General features: G+C 45.9%; 1 protein-coding gene across 1 annotated transcript in view; it reads left to right on the top strand.

The window, feature by feature from the left end:
* Positions 1-22,146, top strand: part of Tusp (WD40 superfamily protein Tusp) — a 201,913-nt gene that overhangs the window by 18,863 nt on the left and 160,904 nt on the right. The gene's annotated exons all lie outside the window — the stretch shown is intronic.

The raw sequence follows: 22,146 nt of genomic DNA, 5'->3' as shown, positions 1-22,146 counted from the left end.
TCTTACGCGAAAAAAAAAATATTTTCAGCGTCTTCCATGCCTTCGGAGATACATATGCCACTATGCCTCCATGCCACTACGAGGAACGGAGCTCAGCGGCAAAGAATTGCGCATCTGGCGACGAACCTGCTCGAAGCCGTTCAAGCGAGTCTCGTCCCCAACCGATCGGAGAAAACTGCCGGGGCTTCGCACGGTCGATCCCGTGCGCCGGGATTAAAGGCGCGCCGCGCACTTGGCGGTCATCGCAGGCCCGTATATCGGCTGTCGCAAAGGGCGCAAGATTTGGGTCGGACTGCGACAGTGCACTGTGAAGCCACAGCTGAACGGCTGGCTGTTCAGTGGCGGCGTTTGTGGAGCCCGCCACGCTCCTGTTTCGAAAGGAGGAGAATGACGGCGTGGGCTCATCTGTCCTGAAATGTGCTTCTATTTTGGTCGCCTTAAGCTCATTCGGTAACATAGTAACCTCATGCGACGCACCGAGTCTCCACACTGTGAGGTGTGCAATGTGACTGAGACTATAGGTCATGTGCTTTGTGACTGCCCTAAGTACGTGGAAGAGCGTGATAGGTTGGTCAAGGACCTTACGCGTCTCGACAGCGCACCGTTGTCGGAGGACGTTATTTTAGGCCCTTGGCCAGATGCTCAGTCGAGTTTCAAGGCCATCAAGGCATTACTGAACTTTTTAAAAATTACCGGCTTGGATTGCAGACTTTGAGCATTGCAAATTGCATGCCATATGTTCTATCCCTTCTTTGTACCGTCATCGTCACCCATCATGCACCTCTTTCTTCCCTCTTTCTTTCCCTCTTCCCCTTCCCCCAATGCCGAGTAGCTGGCTAGAGGAATATACCTCAGGCCGACCTCTCGGCATTGCGTATCATTAAACTTCTCTCTCTATAGTAACGAGAGAGATCCTGGCTTCAAAAGCAGCAGTGAATGCGAAATAGATGAGAAGAGAAAAGAAAAAAAAACAACGGATAAGAACGTTTTTAGGCGTGCGCATCCGAAGGTAGGGTAGAAGTCTACAAGGCCAAATGTTGTCTGAAAGCGGTACAATTGTCCGAGTTCTTGGCCTGGCTGACTCTAAGGAATGTCCAGCGTCCGATTTGCACACGTCTTTGTGGCAGGCCTTTTGGAGAGATGTCCGGCCTTTTGGAGAGATGTCCGGCCTTTTAGAGAGATGTCCGACCCTTTCCCGCTGAATGACAGCTAAAATAAGCAAGCTCAATGTAGTCTACAGAGCTTACACCGCATTTGTGTCATTATGCCTTCTTAATCTGTGATGCTTCTACTGAGACCACATGTCTGCTGTACAAGCGGAATACTGGCCTCGCGAAGGTAAATTTTGTAAAATGCTAGGTTTTATACGACGTTACCAAGATATTAGAAAAAATATGTCAGTGGGTTTTATGCGCTTAGAATATGACCATACGAGCTAAAGCCAATCCTGGAACCCTATTTCGCAGATGGCGAAATGGCGCATAGCACTTCCGCACAAATAGTGATTAAATGAAGTCTCATTGCGGAAATACTCAAACGTTTATGGCTAAGTAAGTCTTGCCTATGCGACAGAGAGGAACGTCTGCGCGTTCAACATTGTCGTCTTGATATATCACATCTAATCGGTGCTTAAAGAGGTGCACTATGTAAAGATGCATATGTCACTAGTATCATCAGTATTCCCGCTTTCTGTAAGACAGGTCTTCGTGAGGCTCTATTGTCTTAACCAAGTTCACGGTAAACAAGGTAGCGCTAGACAGACGTATGCACAAAACAAGGGAAATTGGAGTTGTTATGACCTGACCTTACGTCTTTATTTGTGCGGTTAGTGTCCATGCCACTAACAACGCTAAAAAAATCACGCGTTTTTCTATTCTAATGAGGCTGGAATTCCTCAGCGAGTCATCTGAATAAACCAAAATAATAATAACCAAGCCCTCGCGTTTTTTGTGTAACCTTGTTTGTGGCGCATTCAGAAACTCGGCGGCTTCAGTCAATATAGTCCATTGTGCATTACTACGGCCAATCGATAAAACTGAATGACAATTAAGCTTTTGTATTAAAACAAAGAAGTAATTTTAGCCTCTGTACGCATGTGGTGAGTCTTACTTTCCTCATTTTGCACTTGAAACGGGAACCAATGAAGTGAACAGTATGTCTTCCGCTCGGCTTCCTTTGTGTAACGGCTAAAATTGAGCGCTCTCTCTGTAATCTTACCTACCTCAAACTTCCCGCTGACAGTCTTGTTTGGTTATTTTTGTGCTCCACCTTTTATATTCGTCTCTTTTCGCGTCCTTCTATAGGATAGAGAGGTGCCCCTGTCTACAGTCTGCGCACGTTGCCCCGCTGGTAGAATAATAATGCCAGACAGTCTTTCTTCCATCAAGAAAAGTAAAAAAAGAACTAAAAAGGGCGAATGGTGCTAGACAAAACGTCAAAGTTGGCGTGACCTTCTCGAACAGCAGAAACCCGATGAAGCGCACGGCCGGGAAAAGAAAGAAAAGAGAAAGAAAATGAAACCAGTACCAAAGAAAGGAAACTCGCGCAAAGAGGAGAAAATGAAACTTTGCTGTTACGGCGGCAATAAATTAGCCTAATACATCGCGAGAAAAGCAAATAGTCTGACTTTATCGTGGGGCACGGAGAAGGGAGAGAGAAAAAAAATACTATCTGGTAACACTCGCCAAGGCAAGAACAGGCTTCGAGCTGCAGAACTGCGAAGAAGCCTCCTTCGGATCATCGACGTGGTCTCGCCACGGACGATAACGAGCCAAGATTAGATTAGTCTGCTCGCGGCGTCGTCTGCTCGCGAACTTTCAGCGGCACCAGACATACATACGTGTTTTCTCTCTGCTTGCGTTTTTTTTTCTGTATGTTTTCAATCCGGGGCTGGGTGAGTTAAGAAAGGGAACTGCTATAGCTGCTTCTTTCGCGTCTGCTTGTTTCATCGCACCAGGGTTTATAGGAGGCGGCGCGTTTACCTTTGTTTCGCCTCAATTAGCCCCGTGTAATTACTCAGTCGGCGGCTGTTAATAAGATTGCCTCGTGGTCGTCAGGAGTTTGTTGGATGTTGCCGTCTCTGTGGGTATAAGCGTGTCGCTAGGTGGTTTCGCTAGGCTTATGCGAGTGAAAGCACGTCTGTCAGCATTTCGTGTCGTCAGGCCGGCGCGCTGCGTTCCAGACTGTGCGTGCGCGCGATGAGCTGACACGCCCGAGTTCCGGCACAGAAAAATTAAAGCCACGAAGGCGCTAATTGCCCAGTCCCCTTTAGAAGCGATGAAGAAAGCAGGTACCGGTTAACAACCGAAACGAGAACCTCGCTGCCGCCCACTTTTTCATTTTTGCGTTAATACAGGGCTAATAGGGGGAAGCTTCTGCCTTTGGAATACATATATCGCACCGTATTGCCAGTCATCACAGAATACGCTCTGCAGGAACTAATCGCTTAGTGCTCGTTACAGAAGAGCTGACCGCTTTAGGAAAACGAGGGCTCAGAGGAAAAACGTCGAAGAATTGGCTGTGTAGAGATAAAGCTCAGGGGTTATAAACGTCAGTGATCGTTGCAGCTGTTCTTTTTTATACCTCTTGATAGCATCATGAGCAGAAAACGGCCTGATCCAGGCTGCTCTTATCGCAGATCTTATTTTAAAGCTGTTATCCGGAGATAGCAAATACTATCGAGTCTGCAGGAGATGTATCATGCTGTGGTACCGTTAGAAAAATAGAGTTCATGTTCTTGCGTTTCAGGAATTTGCAGTCAGAAAGTATCTCACTCTACAGGACGCATATTGTTGCATTTGTGGAACGTACGCCATGCGCATGTCGTAGCTTCGCTAACTCGGTAATATGATGCGACAATATCGCCTGTTCGCGATCAAGGCAGGACCGTAAGCAAGAATATTACTAGATCTTTAGCACGCCGTAAACGTGTGAAAGAGGGCGTATAGAGGGACTTCAGAAGCATTACGTGGGCCAGCCCTAACAACGACATCTCGAAACGCCCTGTCCATACAAAGCACACAGAACTATTAAAATTATGGGGTTTTACGTGCCAAAACCACTTTCTGATTATGAGGCATGCCGTAGTAGAGGACTCCGGAGATTTCGACCACCTGGGATTCTTTAACGTGCACCTAAATCTAAGTACACGGGTGTTTTTGCATTTCGCCCCCATCGAAACGCAGCCGCCGTGGCCGGGATTCGATCCCATGACCTCGTGCTCAGCAGCCCAACACCATAGCCACTGAGCAACCACGGCGGGTACTATTAGTAAAATGAATGACTGCATACCACTTATATGTTGGCCTTAACAGTTTGGTAGCGTCATAGTAATCGTGGTGGTACTTGCGACTCTTTTCGTTTTTTAAAGGAAGGACAGTGTTACACAAGGAACGCGATTGATTGATTGATTGATTGATTGATTGATTGATTGATTGATTGATTGATTTGAAATAATACCCTGCACCATGTTTGGGAAAGGGGGTAGGAGGGAAACTGGTATACCAAGTCAAGAATGTGCATCTCCCTGGCAAATTTGAGGAGAGACATGTCTTCGGCTTTGCCAGCGTTGCGAAATTCAGTCTACGTGTCTCCGTCTTCGGTTGTCTATGGCACGGAAGAACATTTTTTGAAGCTTTATGATTGAGCACATCGTCAAAAGGTGCCGCCTCGAGCACTGCTGCTCCTATCAACGTACACCGTTGCCATTCTGGTTCGGTCTATTGGTCGTATCATATTGACTGCACTGGTTTACTGTTCAGGACATCGTAGTTACGCAAAACTGTTATTAATCAATACATGGGAAGGAGACCAATTGGAATTAAGGGTGAATGCTGATAATTTTCTGCCGCGGAATGCGTGCAAGGCCCGCATTCACAAAAAACGTTCTTACGCTAGAACTGCTCATAAGACCAGATGAGTAACAGTGGTATAGGACAAGGAATATCACTGGAGCCAACATTTCGACAAGAGGTCTTGTCTTCGCCCTTGTTGAAACGCGAGCTAGAGCGGTATTCTTTGTTCTGTACCACTATTAATCTTTTCACGCCTCCATCTTCCTGTGAACGTTTCTTGTTCGCAAGGGTACATGATAGTCAGTCCGAGAGACAAGACTGGTGGGCTAGTTACTACTCCATAACTTGAGGCAAAGCAAAAAAAAAAAAAAAAGCGCGAGGGAGGTACGTAGTTAGGAGCGCTGTGTCTTCGTTCCCTTCTGTTGTCCTCGTGTTTTTTTTTTTTTTTTGCACTTTGCCTCACGTTAGACAGTCAGTCGTCACGTTTAAGACGTTATTGGACGGCGGCCAATAGCAAATAGCACTTACCAATGAATGTTCTGTGAATTCATCCGTATAGCTTGCTGCCCCAAACAGGATACTTATGAATTGTAGCAGCAGGAGAAATCATCCTCCCACAGCCCTTAAAATACACCATGTATTTCTGCATACATCTACCCTCGTACGCCAATGCTGCGATAAAGTGCATACTAGCATAGTTAAAAGCAGCGCAAGAAAGAAGACAAGATTAGAATTCAAAGCAAAAACTCTGTCCTCATAGTTCCATATTTATCTAAAATCTCTTACCAACCATACATTCCAAAACATTTGGCTAAAGTGTGACTACGTGACTCGCAGTTATGCATAGACGGCTGCTTGACGTCTGATGGATGTCGTCTGTATAATGACGCCTTTATAAATCATGTAGCCATGTCGCCCACGGACGCGTAGAGCTTTTGGTGACCCTACTTCACCCATATAGACACTGTTCTCTACTCTTGTTCTCAATAAGAACGGGTAAGAGGGTGCAGGAAAGATAATGTACACCGATACAAGGAGCTAAAACATCATGCACATTTGCCCGTTCCAGCGAATCTCCAAAAACCTTTCTCGCCTCGCTGCTCATCCTACACCTTTAGACAAAGTGAGCCGAGTATATCTTTAGACAAAGTGAGCAGCGATAGCCTTTTTTCGAGAGACTTTTGCTTTTCTTTCATAATAATGTTCTAAAAACAAAGTTTAGTGCTCAACGCAAGTGGCGGAAGATTCTCCTCCGGGTGCAGTCGCCTGAAAATGGTACGATCAGACGGAGGCTTTTCCTGCGACGCGCACGAAGTGCTTTAATGTGCCCTGCTATAGCGGAGCCATCGTAGTGGTTTTATCCTGTAGTACACTTTGAAAGCGACAAGACAGAACGGAGCAAAAAAGAGAGAAGACAACGACAGCTGTGCGCTTTTACTTCTTAGTTTCGTGTTCCTGCCTCGTAACACTCCTCCGGGCTTGAGAACATCAACCCTCGAGAGACGTCGCTGCATCACGTACAAAATGGTCTCTCACTGCCGACGTGATGATTCGCTAGCTGAAAAACGGAGGCGTATTTTGAGCAGGTCGCATCTGACATTCATGCTTTTGGAGTTTATATATATATATATATATATATATATATATATATATATATATATAAACTTCTCTGTGATTTAACGCATTCAGAGAGCGCGAAAACAACTGGTCACTTTCCATTTTTTTCTTCTATTTTACACGCTATGGTGAATTGCTCATCAACGTAGAAGTCACTCGTTCGCTCGATATTTAGGTGGCGCTAATGAAAGGGATGTTTCTGAACATCTAAGCGTAGCCTGCTGCGTAACGAGTGTTAGAAGAAAAAAGCCAAATTGGTTTTTGGACGTTCTTTTTTGCCAAAAACCCTGTACTACCATGCGCCACTGTCTCGTCTACGGTTCCGATTACTCGCTCATCTACATTTTCTTTCCAAGTTTCCACGTTGTTTTTGCTTATTTGATCGATGGCATTATTCTTAACGAACTGGACGAGTCCCAAGCTCGCTGATGTGTGTGAACGTAAGCGCGGGAGCGCTTAAACAAGTTTTGTTTTTGTTGCAGGGGGGGGGGGGGGCGAGGGCAGGGGGGGGGGGGGTGCGTATGGCGAGGCAGAATTTACACCTTCTGTTCTGACCCGAATGCGCGTCGGCGCACTAGAACATAGGAGACAATGCGCTCCTTCCAACGCGCATGGCCGCTGACAAACTTTGACTGGACGCATCGGGCTGAAGGCCATGCGACTGTTATCGTTCATAACGACTTCCCATTTTCGTGGCCGGCCTATCGGATGGTGTCAGCATAGCTAAGTTGACCACTAAAACTGGTCCGTGCATGGGCTCACATTCACCGCATTCCTTTTTCCTCCTCTCTTCTTTCTACTCACCTCTTCTCTCTCGCCAGTATAGGGTAGCCAACCCTGACTGGTTAACATCCCTGCCCTTGTTTTTTCTCTCTCACTCTCAAACTGCCACAGCGCCTGGCGGCCGGCACTGGTGCATTATATCAGTCGTACTCTATTTAGAATCGCTTCTTTTACGTCGTTTAGATTTTTGTACTAGACATATAGGTTGGCGGGCCTTCCCGTATCGCGTGGCACAGCTTTCCGGAGCAATGGTCGAAACTGCCGCTCGATGCCCGGCCTTACGTATAGAGTGCCCGGACGTGCGACCCAGCCCACACACGTGGACAATGGACCGTGGCACGTATCCCTAGCGGGCCCAGCGAGCCGTCGATTCGTCCTCAGAGAGGCATTTGGAAGCGCTGCCAAGTTACGGCGTCCGCAGCGAACCGTGCAGTGGCCAGCGATCCGAGATTGGGGATTGCAGGTCGGATCGGTTGAACGGGAAATACGTCAAATGAAAAAAAAAAGAAGAAAGGAAAGAATAATAGAGTTCACGATAGGAGCCGCTGAGCAGGAAATGAAACGCGTTTATCTGTGCGCGGTAATATCAGTAGCCGAGTGGGCCAATCGTCTCACGCGTAAAAGCCCTTCGTCATTGGGAAGCCTACTGAGCTAAATATATATTCGCCGCCACTATTGGCTAGCCAGAGTGATTATTACAAATCGGTTTGGTAGTAAAGCCGTTCGTGGGTCGAACGTGAGGGTGATTGGTAAGAATCGCTCTGACATACTTCTTTGGACCGCTTTATGGATGCCGATCAAGATTCGCGCAAGAAGGAAAATACAGTCATTCGTCGTGCACTGCGGTATCTGCACTAAGGTAACCGAACGATCCTTCGCGAAATTGTTTTCTCGAGAAAGCGTTTCGCGCTATATTGAAGAACGGGCGCTTCGGATATAATGCGCGACTCAACATCAACATTCATATCTTCAAAACGCGATATGCTGAGCCACTAAGCGACTGAGCCATGCTAAAAAGCAAGCTTTACAGGCTTGCACAAAGAATACAGACGTGCATGAACGGTACTGGTTGTGTCTGAAAGGATGCAAAATCGGAGTGAAGGAAGGAAAGAAAGAGAGAGAGAGAGACAACTTTATTTATCAGAGTGGGGAGGTAATTCATGGGCTCGTCAGGAAGGCCAGATGGTCGCCAGGCGATGCGTGACAGCGACCTGTTCGGCTCGCTCAACGGCTTGGAGAAGGAAAGAAGTATGGCTGTCAAACATGAGATAGAAATCGTAGTATCCAAAAGGCACGTGCGTTCGCCCGCAGTCATTTGTGTACGCGTGGATGCCCAGTCATGCGATCATGACCGTCAGGAGCTGCGAATCACGGTCGGTCGTGCGCTAAACTTTAGCCCAGCGCGATGAGGCGATTTTGACTGTTGTCCGTGAGTATTTCCGTGCAACTGTGCGTTGCAGCGGCAAATCGTGTGGCGCGCTGTGTTAAAAAGTTCGATGTGAAGACCTGGGTGATTGTCGGCATTGCAATTTTAACATTCGTTGCTTTCCGGGTTGTCGGGCTACATTAGTGGTCACACTACAGTCGTACAAGCACGTTATACACGACTGCATGCAAACCGGGCTAGCTGACAGAGCCAACACTTATGTTCGCTGGGCGTTTTGTCGCCTTAGTCTCGCGTCCTGTCCCCTAGCATTTGTATCGCGTAATGAAAGAGCCACAAGTCCCAATGCAATGCGTTAGTATACAAACGAAGACATTTACATATTGTAATGAGCAAAGGGGTTCTTTACTTTGTGTATAGTTACAACACAATGAAATCCGCCAGTTTAGAGTGGACTAAGCAGCGAGAGTGACCTTGGGCCATGGTTTCGAAACGCTATGATCAGCGGACATTGCTAATATAAAATGATATCGATACTTGCCAAAAGAGCACGTGCTCTTTTCGAATCTTTCACAACCACATAACTAAACTGGTGTTCACTAACGGGGATAGTTTATTCCTACAGCAACCCACTATTTTCTTTTCCTCTGCTTACGCGTTTCTCACGTCTTTATTTTTTGTTAAATTTTTTATTCTAATAAAATAAGTTAAAGTAAGAGAAAAGGGGGTTCTAGATATGGTTTTGTTTAACCATCCAGAACACCTCTGGGGGCACTAAAAATTTAAATGCAAGGCGCGGCGGCCGCTGCCGCACTTTAACCACCGCGCTGACGCAGTGGTGGGCGATCACATTAACCTCGACTTTCAGTGCCCTCTATAGAAACTAAAGTGATTCTTTAAAGGCTTTGCCCACAAGGTGGGTTCGTGCGAGGTACAGGAACACCAGCAGTAATGGAACGCTTCGTGGTTACGATGACGAGAACATGACTAACTATCTGAGCATTTCGTGCCACTCGGCTGGAATAAAATATGACTGAGGCGTTGCCTCGTGCGCTAAGAAGGATTTATGCCTGTCAAGAAAGAAAAAGAAAGAAGAAAAAAGGAAAATAACCATTACCTGCCCACTTTTGCGCGCATATAGGGTCATACACAACGAAAGAGTTATGTTGTCCTGCAATCCTGCGCAATATTGTGCAATGCTCTGCAATATTGTGCAATGCCGTCCAATATTGCTCAATGATGTGCAGTATTGTGCAATGTTGTGCAGCGTTTACCTACCTCCTGTGCAATCCCACGTATGTGCAGCTTAAGGTGCACTGGTTTATACTGCAGCATAAAATCTCTCTGCTTACCGGCCTGCCTTCATATGTACGCGTGTTTCTTGCGTTTTATCAATGCTTAAAGCAGCCTAGAGCCTGGGTAATAAAAAGGGGGGATTCATGGTATACACGCGTGTAATCTTATATCTTTCTGCCCTAAGTCTTCGCTCCCACAGACTATGCACTGGGCTTATCGCGAAGTCATTGCATTCGGCTATATTGGGAAGTACTTATCAAGCGCTCACAGACCACGTAACGAGCTTTTACTCGGTCTAAAATTACCCAGAATAAGCGAGCAGTGTTTGAAAGCAACTTTTCGCGCACTTTATTCTCGAAGCTTCACTTTAGCTCGACTGTAGAAGCTCAGGATTGTAAATTACGGCTCGGCCTCCTGTGCTATCTCGCGGCTTGGCTCTCTAGAGGAATGTGAACTCGGGTGCGAGCCAAGGAGAAAAGGGGCAGTCGAACCAAGCGTGTGGAATTGGGGAGGCGTTGCAAGAAAGGCTCGTGGATGTATTCATGAGCTCTGAAATCAAGTAAAAAAAAGAAAAGAAAAGAAAAAAAGCAGTAATTAATGCAGCACTCACGTATCTGTGCCACCCACGCAGAGATTACGCGGAAGAAAAGATTATCCTGCTCAATTAAATCGCTTCTTGCATAATAGGATACTTGAACATAGTCGAACATAGTCGAGCATCGCGCAGTTTATTCCGCAATAAATAGATAAATGTGCCTAGCACGTGTTTGTAATGTAATATTCCAAATGAAGATCAGCTTGGGTTTGTTTAGACATACGTCAAAATGGGGCAAAGATAAAGGAAAAATAGAAAAATTTAATAAATAAATAAATTAGGTTTGTTTAGACAGTAGTAAAAGCCTATGAAAGATTCATGAACTCCTTCCCCAGGTGCCTTGCCGAAATGAAGACAGGCTAGGACGCATTCATCACGCGCTGATGCCTGAAGGAAACGACCAGCTGTGTATCGTAACCTTTATAAGCGACATTCTGGCTATGGAATGCAATACATGCAGGTCTATGCTTATTTTTTTTTTGTGTGTAACGCTTTTTTCATATGGCAGACGATGACGATGGTGATAACAGTGATAACGATAGTCACGATAACGCTTTTCCAGCTGAAGTTTGCTATTGAAAGCGTTGAACAGCAAACAATGTACACGCTGTGATTGAAGGATTTGAGACGTTAAGGGCAGCGGTCATGAAATTGTATCTGTAGCCTCAGGCTGTAGATACTTGATCTGTTATTTTTTACCAGGAAAACTAACTTGCCGGCAAAGCTTCGTTTGTTTCCGTAACAAAGAGTTGAACGACGTTGTCCCAGAAAACAGTACTGCGTTGCTTAACTCTAGTACAACTCTTATATAGTAGAGGTAGCATGAAGTGGCAGCACCTTTGTGCTATATCGATCAGTCCATTTTAAACTACGTTTTGTTGTGTTTCGTTTCCTGAGGACACAGTTAGCGTAGTTACGGTGAAAGGACCACATTGGACATGATCGATGACCCGCCGTTTATGCGGTTTAGGTTGCCAGACAAGGCATTCTACAGAGCCTGATTTATGCGTAAACAATCGCGTTTTGCTAATCCAGCGACGTATTGGCTGCTGCTGCAAACGGTGCGCACTGCTAAGCTTGCCGGTGGTCGTGCGTGGACTTGTCCCTAAGGCACACGAGGCAGCTGGATGCTCTAACGCCTTGGTAGGATGTTTATAGTTATTATGCGGTGGTTTTAACGTTAAAATACATCTGTTGTTGGGCGTAGCAAATGAGAATTGCGGTTAGAAGTGGGTAAGCACGGATTGTTCTTGCTTGACAGCGGAAAATCTATAAGGAATAATTCATTTGCCTAGTAAAGTAGTGGCTGTTACAAAAGTATTAGATAAAAAAATTTGACGCACAAACGCAAGTGTGCGCGCACACAACGAACGTTCTCGAACGCGTAAAAAAGAAACAAAACGTAGTGCTTATGCAATCTCGTTCACACACACCTTAATTGGTACTAAACGGGGCAGCGCTTCGTCACAGCGATTGTTTTGATTCATAGCCAGAAACAGGCAGATCTAAGCTTTCTGGTATGTTAAACGGTATCAATAACATGCAGTGCCTTAGCATTTGGACACATTTCTCTACACTAAACTTTCACAGCAGGCGATGACACGACCGTGTCTTTTATTTGTTTAGTATTCTTTTTGTTTCGTTGTTGTTTTGTTTATCGAACATATCCGTTTTCAAAGTTTGCCTTGGAGGTTCCACCATCACTTCCCTGAAGCACCAGTGACTAAATCAATTATATTGAATCCCCAGGTGTCGCGCGGTTGCGTCTCGCGCTTCGAAAGGTCCTCAACGCGCACCACGACTGGACTCCGCGGAATCGTACCTCATCAATCCGGTTGCCAAACATTAAAAACCCGTTAGCGGCCTCTTCGAGACGACCAGCTCTCGAAAAGCAGCGATTCGTTTTGAGCAAGAAGACGAAAGAAAAAAAGACGAAATACGAGACGGGCTGCGGGCTTCGGAAATGTTACGAGGCCTGCTACAGTGTGTCGTCGTTGCGTTTCCGGTTGGCTTGCCCGGTCGAACGAAGCGTCTGGGCACACTACTTCTCGGACACCCAAAGTGCCTCTGCGCGTCGCCGCAGGGACATCACTATCCGGGCAGGCGCGTAATAAGAAGTCGATCCGCCCCCCCATTTCCCCACCACCGCCCCCACAGCCTCCATCTGTCCATGCCCACTTAGCTTCCATGACACATAAACGCTCTCTCCAAGACGCGTTCTCTCTGGCGCCCTCGGTTCGAGTTTAAAATTGCTTTCTTTCGCTTCGACGACGCGGATGTGCCGGCGGACGCCGGACTCGACGACGACGGCAATGACAACTGCATTGTGTTCGTCTCCTTATAGCCTCGCTGCTGTCACCCGCTTTCACAGTTGTTCGCGGGGATCCTTCCGCACTCGTTATACTCGCTGACAGGAAGCGAGAGTGTCTCAGTCCGACAGGGCGCGCAGGTTTAGGGAAGGAAGGCGTCCGCTGCGAGGACCCGGTCGGCGTCAGATTGGAGGGAGACGGAGGCTCCGAGAAGGTTGAAATGTAAAGCGGAAAAAGAAATACGGACGTAACGTGTAGGAAAAGTTAAATGCGAAGATGGGAGCCGGTAACGACTACCGAGTGCGCTTCTGTCGGTGTCACTGCTTTTGGAGGAGCGGGGCAAGGCGGAAATCGAACTTGAAGTGAAGGACCAAAACACGGGAAGTTAACTAAACATACAAATGCGTAGTGCCCAGCGAGAGAGGCATCACAGCTGCCTTGAGGCACAAACAGAACCGAGTCCGAAAAAGAAAATACAAGCATAAGTCAGAAGCGTCTTTATTTTTCGGCCGCGCGGAGCCATAGCGAGATGGCCATTATACCGAACTTGGCATTGAAAGTCGGCAGCATCACATCGTTCAAGGCCTCTGTGATGGCGTCCCGGCGGATTGCTGCTGATGCCTCCATTACATCGATTATTTAGAAGAAGATTCACCAGGCACTTTGTTTTCCTCGTTATTTCCCCGGAGTGTCTTTGGGTGAAAGAACATCATGTCCGGAAGGATGAACGAAGTACTACGTCGAAGGAGCAGAATTCGATTGACTAGACACTGAAAGGCTCCGACAATAAAAGAAATGGTTCTGTTCGCGTAAGGCAATAATATATGTTTCTGCTCCCTTCAATTTTTCCTTTCCTTTCCTTTCCTTTTTTTTTTTGTGAGTAGCATAAATCGGATAGTTTATCAGAGCGACAGGTACGCCTATCAGATCGCTGCATGCAATGTTAGATTATCAACATGAGCAGTCTGTCCCTAAGTTGACATTTGTTGAAAGCTCCACTTATGGCTTGCGAAAGGCTATGCACTTAGTTGCTAGCGCAATGGTCTGAAACTTTGTTGTTTCTTTACGGAAAAACAACAGGTGCAGAAAACTATTTGCTATTTGCATTGGTGTCAGCTTAACTAGTTTTAAAATTATTTCTTAGTGCGCGCCAACGTGCAATGATGATATCTGACGTGAACTGGCTTGTAAATCCTCATGCATGAAATAAAATCTTCTAGGGTGACCAAATTTTCAAACACGTTGTCGAAAGGAGGAGGGTGCTCATTCAAGGGGCATTTAGAATCCAGAACAGCGTCACGTTGGCTGGTATAGTGGCGCATGAAACAGCCACGGTTATGTGCTAAGCCTACAGAAAATAGAGAATAATGGCGGCTGAGAAGCCAACTGTCGATTTTATTTTTCGTTGTTCGGCGCAACAAGCCACATTACCAAAAAAGAAAGGATGAGAAAAACGTTAGGGTCTTGCTATAACCACCTCTCATCGTAAAACTTTCTTCTTCGTTACAGGCTTTTCGCCTAAGCTGGCTTTCGAAAACGTCTCACAGGCAAGCGAAGCGCAGGTGATGAAGAAACAAGAGCGAGAGAGAGCGCTGCGCATACTTTAATAAGCACTAGTTCGAACAAGGCAGGGACCGGTAATTAGGGGTCCCGCTCATCCTATCTAATTTTTCTGGCTTTTACATTGACACCTTACGTGCTTTAGACGCACCCTATTACGACGTTATCTCACAAAAGAACAATGCGTTGCGTGAAATAAAACTATCGATTATTTTCCTCTTCTCCCTGATGTTTCAAAAACAAAGCTAATCCTTTTTGTTAGGTGTTTTGATAAGGTGCGACCTTTACGTTATAACTAAAAAAGCAACTCGCCTAACAGCTTCGGCTAATTTTGAACGCTTTCGAAACACATGTGCATTATTTAAAAGAAGGAACTCGTTCAGAATAAAAATAATGCAGCTCAGAAATTAAATTACGGGTTTTCACTTGCTGATTTGATTATGAGACACGTCGTAGTGTGGGACTCGGGAATAATTTTGACCACCTGGGGTTCTCTAACGTGCCTCTACATGTAAGAAAATGAGCGTTACTGCATTTTGACCCCATCGAAATGCGGCCGCGTGGCAGATGTCGAATCCACGGCCTAGAGTCTATACCAGCGCAACGCTATATAACTACTAATCCACTGAACTTCAAGAACGCGAAAATTAGGCGCTTTAAGGAAGTGAGCTAGTAAGGAATAGCCGAGTAGATTGAAGTAAATTTTGGAAAAAAAACGCGGAGCAGACAACTTGTTTACGAACACGTACCAACGAATGATTTGTGTGCTGAACGCCGATACAGAATGTTAATAATTTCTACCAACGATCCATGAGTGGGTATAATCGGGTGAGTAAAACGCCGTTAGTGTTGCACTCACAGCTACAGGGTTTTTAGACGATGTGAACATACATATTGAACTAAATATCACATCATCATTATCATCATCATAAACCTGCTTTTATGTCCACTGAAGGGCGAAGTCTCCTCCCTGCGATCTCCAATTACTACTGTCTTGCGCTAGCTGATTCCAAGTCGTACCTGCCAAATTTCAAATTTCGTCCCTCCCTCCCTGACTTTGTCACCCTCGACTGTGCTACTCGGGGAAGGAGATTGCGAGAAGGGAATATGCAGAAGAATAAAAATTGGTTGGAGCGGATACGGCAGGCATTACCGAATCATCACCGGAAGCTTACCGCGGTGTCGTTGAAAAGAAAAGCGTGCAGTTTTTGCGTTCTACTGGTTTTAACATACGGAGCAGAAACTTGGAATTTAAACAAGAAACGTAAGGACAAGTCAGCGGCCGCGCAACGAGTGATGGAACGAAGAATGTTAGGCGCAACGTTAAGAAACAGGAGGAGAGCCTAGTGTATCAGAAAATAAACGGGAGCAGCCGATTTTCTAGCCGATATTAGGAGGAAAAAATGGAGCTAGGCAGGCCATGTAATACGTAGGGCAGATAAACGGTTGTACGTTAGAGCTACATTAGAGCTACAGAATGGGACTAAATATAGAGAATTAAAAAAAGAAGGCACCATAATTTTTAATTGATCTATGTTTTTCTTCTCCGTATTGGTCTTTTGGCACGTTTATAATAACGCATATTTGAAACTAGTTCCGCTTTCAGCTCCACTATGGACATTGAAATTTCCATACGTTAGGACGCCATGCTATCGTTCCTTGTTAATAGTTACGTATAGCTATTAAATCCAAATAAACACACCAAAGAGCTTTGTGGACGTGGACGCAAGTCAGTATAGTCGACTTCTCCGAAAAAGAGTAATCGAAAGGGCGTAATGTTTGTAGCCCATGAAGGCGGAGTGTTTAAGAGCAAAGAAAGGAATGAACGAAAATAAAGACGATAGATATACGATTGAAGACTGTCTCCGGCGAAATTTCTATTATAGGTATTTCGCTTGGCGAAACTTTGGGAAATTTCAGGAAAACGACAGGCGCAGATGAAGCTGTGCATGCCAAACGGCAGGTGCCGTATTCACAATGCTTTCTATACGTAAGTGCTCGTTGCCATTGTGCCAGCCTCCTTCGCCAATAATATGCCTACCATCAAGATTGGTTGAAATTCGCTCTTACGAACAATTCTATCATAAGATCGTTCTGTGGATACGAGCCCAGAATCGCACTTTCCTTCGTAATATGAAATTTATTTACAATTACGTTCTCCATGGGAGGAGAACATTTTTACCATTTGACCAATTTTACGTATTTCTTTTCTGTGATCCTTGTAACTGGCAATAAAGAAATAAAAAAAAAAGCAGTTGTGGCTTCAAGGAAGCATGCATGCTCGTCTCGTACCACGGATGTTCGGGTTCGATTCCCACCCAGGCCGAAATGTACAAAATTTTATTTTCAAAGCCAATAATTTACTTTGTTTAGAGGAACCTCATTGAGCATTGTGACGTCAATCTGATCATTTTTTGCGTGTTTTTACTCTTTGCGGCGTCGGACATTTTTCGCCACGGTGCAGTTTCGCCACTTAACGGCGCCGCCAACATTGACACCTAAGCCCTTCGCCTTAATAACGTTCAAAGATCCCGCTTCTGGACGCAGTACAACAGGTAGGGTTGATCTTAATGTGTCTTGGAGAGAATCAGCTACTCCGGTGTAGGTGGCGTTTATGATGAAAATATTGCTTGCTTCAACTAGACGAAGACGTAGTTGGCAGGAAAATAATTAGAATCCGCAGGCAACGAGAGAATACAGAACACGCAATCAGGCACCTCGAACCTACAGTCCTTGCCCCGATAGTAGCCTAAAAAGGATTACCTTTTGTGAAAAATTTTTGAAGAAATGAATCTATAAGAAGGGTTCAGCTTGCATCTATTTTCTTTTTCTTTAATAGAGGGGAAGAATAGTCGTCTTGTAGTTGGTGTGTTCAAATATAACAACAGCCGGCGAATCTTCTCTCAAGCCACGATATGTCTGCTCTTGAGCTAAAGAGAAAATACAATGTCGACTCCTGGAAAAAAAGATGTTTCCTGCTCGATGTCTTCCCTTCAAAGCTTGCTGTTTTGCGCAGCGTTCCTGTCCGTTTCCTCGGGAGAGAGCGGTAGCTTACCGAGTGGAGAGGAGGAACGCGTTCGCAGTGTATTTATTCGCTGGCACAAGGGCAAGAACTTGCGCGGATTTCGCTATGCGGGGAGGCGGCCTAGTTCGAGAATCGCTCGGTCGCCATTAATCATCTAGTGAAGCGCGCAGCCCGCTGCGACGGTTAGAAAAGCGCTCGGAGAGCACTCGAGGTCTTTGCTACGCGAGTGCGGTGCGCCGTGTTTAATGTTTCAGGAGAAAGGGTCCGCGTACTTTCAAGGCCGAAGCAAAAAAATTATAGAAAGAAAGAAAGCTGAAGGCGGTAAACAAATACGAGTTAGCGACAGTGCGTGCGTGTGAGTGTGCCCTCGAAGTCAAAGTTTCATGTTAGAAGTTTTTACGACTTCGCGGGGATTCAATAAACAAAAAGCGTGATGCACTAACCGAGCAGGAATCCGTCGCAGAACACGTGTTCCCTAATCTCTTGTGGTTGTCTGTGCATACCTAGTCAATTTGAGCAATACGCCAGGGAACACTCAAATTTGCATTAAAAGAAGCCACTGTAGCTCGTGATGCGTTTCCCATCATAAAAATGTCTCTCAAAGAAAAATATTGAGCGGGATAACTACATTGCTACTCGTGTACAGGTCAGGCTCGAATACGCACGTCACTTGCAATCGTTGCTTGAAAACAATGCAGATGTTCCATCTCATTTTGCCCACGCGTGTGCGAAGGTGTACGTGTGTGTTTGCACGTGTAAGTAATAGTGTGTTCATACATATGCGAAATAACGAGCTGGATAAACGTGGGACATTTCCCTCACCCCATGCCCCCTCCGAGGGCAATTCTTCTCGTCCGACTGTTTTCTTCTCGCTCTAAGTACGGGTTCAGATGCATACTGCGAGGTGCATTGCGCTATGTAGTAAACACCAGCTGCATACTTTCCCAGCGCATTTCCGACGTACTTACGCCGGGATGTTTGTGAAAGATGTCGACCACGTTCCAGCGAGACGCGGCATTCGTGAAATGATTGCAGCGCGCGGGGTTTCACCGCGCTAGAAGACCTTGATTTTCTTGTTGCTTCATCGCTGACCGTTCACTGGTCGCCGCTGAGAGCCAAAGCAAACGGAAACGCAGATTTAACACAAGCGGTAACGCTATTGCGTGTGCGCCGTCTAGGCCGTGGCGTAGAAAAAATTGGGAAGAAAGTGGGAATTGGGAAGAAGCACAAAAGAAAAAAAGCGTTTCGGGATGGCGCGGCGTTATAACCTGATTGCGCTCGTTTCTTATAATCCGTTTCGAGGCCAAAATCACACAATATGCCTTTCCTCGCCGTCTCTTCACTCTCCATTTTTTTTTTATTTCCTACCGCAAGCCGGGACCGCGCGCGCCACGTGTTCATAAAGAACGCCTCGCCGGGCCCTTCCTTGCCAGGCCCTCTCGGCGCTCCTAATATCCTCCAGGACCCCAATTGAGGTCGCTGCATTCGCGGAGCAAGCGAGACGCCACCAACCCTTCCATTTCCCTCTCCGTCTCCCTAATCCACTTCCGCTTCGCCCGTTTGCGCTGCCGCACCGTTACATTACGATGTATCGCGCACCCGCCTACGAACGTAGCGAGCTGTATAGCGACGGCTGCTGTTGGCTGCAGCGGGCATGTGTCTGTGTGTGTGTGCGCGTGTGTGTGCGTTCGGTGTTCTGCATGGTGCAGCCGCACTCCTTGGCGGTGGGGCGGGAGAGGGAGGGAGAGAGGGTAAGGGTAGGCATGGTTAAGGCCTAGTGGCCCACTTCCTCCCCATCTTGACCCCTTCCTCGGCGTTGCCGCATCGTTTGGCCCGCCTCCCCCTGCCAGCCCCCGAATTCCCTCTGCGCGCGAGCGGGTGTAGAGGAGGAGGAGGGGGCGAGCGTGTTGTTGCGATCGATAGGCTGCAGGCCCACAGACGCGTCGCCAGTTGCCCCGTCGCGTCTGTCTGCGCGAGATAGAAGCGCGCTCTCGTCTCTTAACGGCGCCGTCGCCGCCGACGACTGATGCTGCCAGCGGCGGAACCACTCCTCCAGCGAGCCCTATAGTGTGTGTGTTCGCGCATGTGTACGGGCGCAAATCGAGGCGCTGTACGCGCCCCCGGCGACTCGCCGTCCCAAACAACACACTCCGATAAACAAGCCAGCGGACGGGATTTGTTTCGTCGGTTTCCGAGTCCGCGGCAGTGCCCGATTTGTCAGCATGATTCGCCCTTGGGCACTCGGTAATTACACGGGCGACTGCTCGCACGCACGCTCACTGGCTCCTCCCCCCCTCCCCTCCCCCAAGACATATAAACGCACACACGGCGGAGTTATTGAGATCTGAACTGCTGTCGACCGTGGAGGACCGCGAATGTTTCTGCAAAACGCTTAACTATCGGAAACGCCTTGTGCGCGAAAGTGCGAACATTGCGTTGCAATTATTGAAGAAAAAACAACTTGAACACAGTCCGAGAGTGCTTGAACATCACCTCGTCGCTGCTGCCATCAAACCTTCTGTGTAATCGAACATGTTGTCATCGAATGCTTCTCAGAAAAGCGGCTAAGATGACCAAAGATTTACGGAAAGTAAACATGTATTCGTTCACTTGGTCTAATGTACTTCCAGACCTGTTTACTTTGGATTACAATACTAATGACGGAAGACAGAGGCTATCTTCATTCATCACCAGAAACAAGTTGACCTTATTTTCCTAGACTTTTCGAAAGCCTTCGACCGTGTGTCACACCCAAAACTTATTAGAAAGCTTGAACTAACTTTAGGAACTGGCCCAATTTTAGACTGGATTACTGATTACCTCACTAACAGTACTCAGTTTGTCGAAATTAACAGCGAGAAATCCGTAACAGTTGATGTCACATCAGGTGTACCACAAGGAAGCGTCTTAGCCCAAGTGTTATTCCTAATTTTTATAAACGACCTTCCTGCTAACATATTTAACAACATTAGACTTTTTGCCGATGACTGCGTGCTATATCAGGAAATTAACTCTGTCGCCGACCATATAGCTTTAAATAACGCCATAGCATCAGTAACCAAATGGTGTGAAGATTGGCAGATGACTATTAACGTTAATAAATCTGTTGTATTATCTGTAACTAGGAAAAAAACATAGATCACTCTTTCAGTGCACACTAAACAACATCCCTCTCGCTTCAGTCTGTGAATAGAAATACTTAGGCATAATACTAACCTCTGACCTCAGATGGGATGCTCACGTTAACAAAGTCACGGCAACCGCACTCAAACAGTTATTTTTCATTAATAGACGCCTCAGACTAGCACCATCTGATATAAAGTTACTAGCATATAGAACATTTGTCAGACCGGTACTAGAGTATGCAAACGTAGATTGGTTTCCTTTCACTAACAAGCTGATCAAAAAACTTGAAGGCGTTCAGAGAAAGGCACTCAGATACATTTTTAACAAACATAGGCTATCAGACTCACCGACAGAACTACTCAAACAAGCCGGGATGCTAACCCTCCAAAATAGAGCAAAACTAGCGCGCCTCAAAACCATTTACCAACTCATAAATAATCAACTAAAACTGGATACCTCACGATACATAACGAAATCCCAAACGAGGAAAACACGTCATAACCCCCCACACACACTAAACGAGTATTCATTCCGCACTGACACTTTCAGGTACTCATTCTTTCCACAGACTATACGCGATTGGGACGCTTTGAACGTGGGCTCTGTTAATAGTTCATCACTAACTGCTTTTATCACGCTTGTTGAAAACGATCTACTTACATCTCAGTAATTATTTTTGTTTACTGTCAGTATCACTTGGTTACTACCTTTGTTTTGCATTTTAACACATTTATCTGCCCAACCCAAATCTTGCAGCGTGAACCTGATTGTATATTTTTTACTGCTACTGATGTATAAGTTTATTCTGTATATTAATGTGTATTTCCAAACCGTTATTATTGTCATGTTTTGTATGTCAGTGTACTTTTTTGAATGCCCTTTCTGTTACGATCCCTGACGGGATTGACAGTATTGAATAAATAAAAAAAAATTACACTTACAAGGCATTCGGACGTTTGTTTTTGGACCTTTGTACATGCTATCACAGTCGGCTATGCATTCATGTACTGACTGCTGGATATTTGTAGTTTTCATTTTTCGTTATTTGAGACGAATAGGATTACCGGTACAAGTCACGTAAGCTTCAGGCACATAGTGTCAAACTGATTGTGTGCACCTGTAAGTTCACTCAGTGTTTCGAATGCTAAACGAATTCAATTTCACCTTGAATACAACATATATGCGGGGTTTTCACTATCTTTTGCCATCAGAGCATCACATTGAGGCTTGTGTGATGCTGACGGGTGTAATCAAAGGCGCAACCCTTCAGTAAAACTGCGTGCGTCAAACAGCGAATGATGTCATGAGTATTCCTTCCGTCGTGCCTTGGGTTGTCCTCATTCACCAAATTTCTAAAAGACATCGCTAAAATTACGGTGGCGATGCCATGGCAATGAGCGGCTCGACCACTTTTCTTCTCGGCCCTTGGATGATGATGATAATCTGGACAGTGATGATGATTATTATTATTATATTTATTAACACCCTCTTTGAGACGGGGTGGGGACAAACAAACAGCTAGCCCACTTGATTTAATCAGGTTCTACTACATAAATCACTATCTAGCCTTTCGCCTATTTGATCTCGATCTTGATTTGCGTATAAAAAACCTGTATCACTATGCTGTACCATTACCTATGCAATTGCAATGACTCAGG

The sequence above is a fragment of the Dermacentor albipictus genome, chromosome 5 (genome assembly GCF_038994185.2).
Source record: "Dermacentor albipictus isolate Rhodes 1998 colony chromosome 5, USDA_Dalb.pri_finalv2, whole genome shotgun sequence".
NCBI lineage: Eukaryota > Metazoa > Arthropoda > Arachnida > Ixodida > Ixodidae > Dermacentor > Dermacentor albipictus.
Note: the sequence above shows the minus strand (reverse complement) of the source record. Positions and strands in the feature narration are given on the sequence as shown.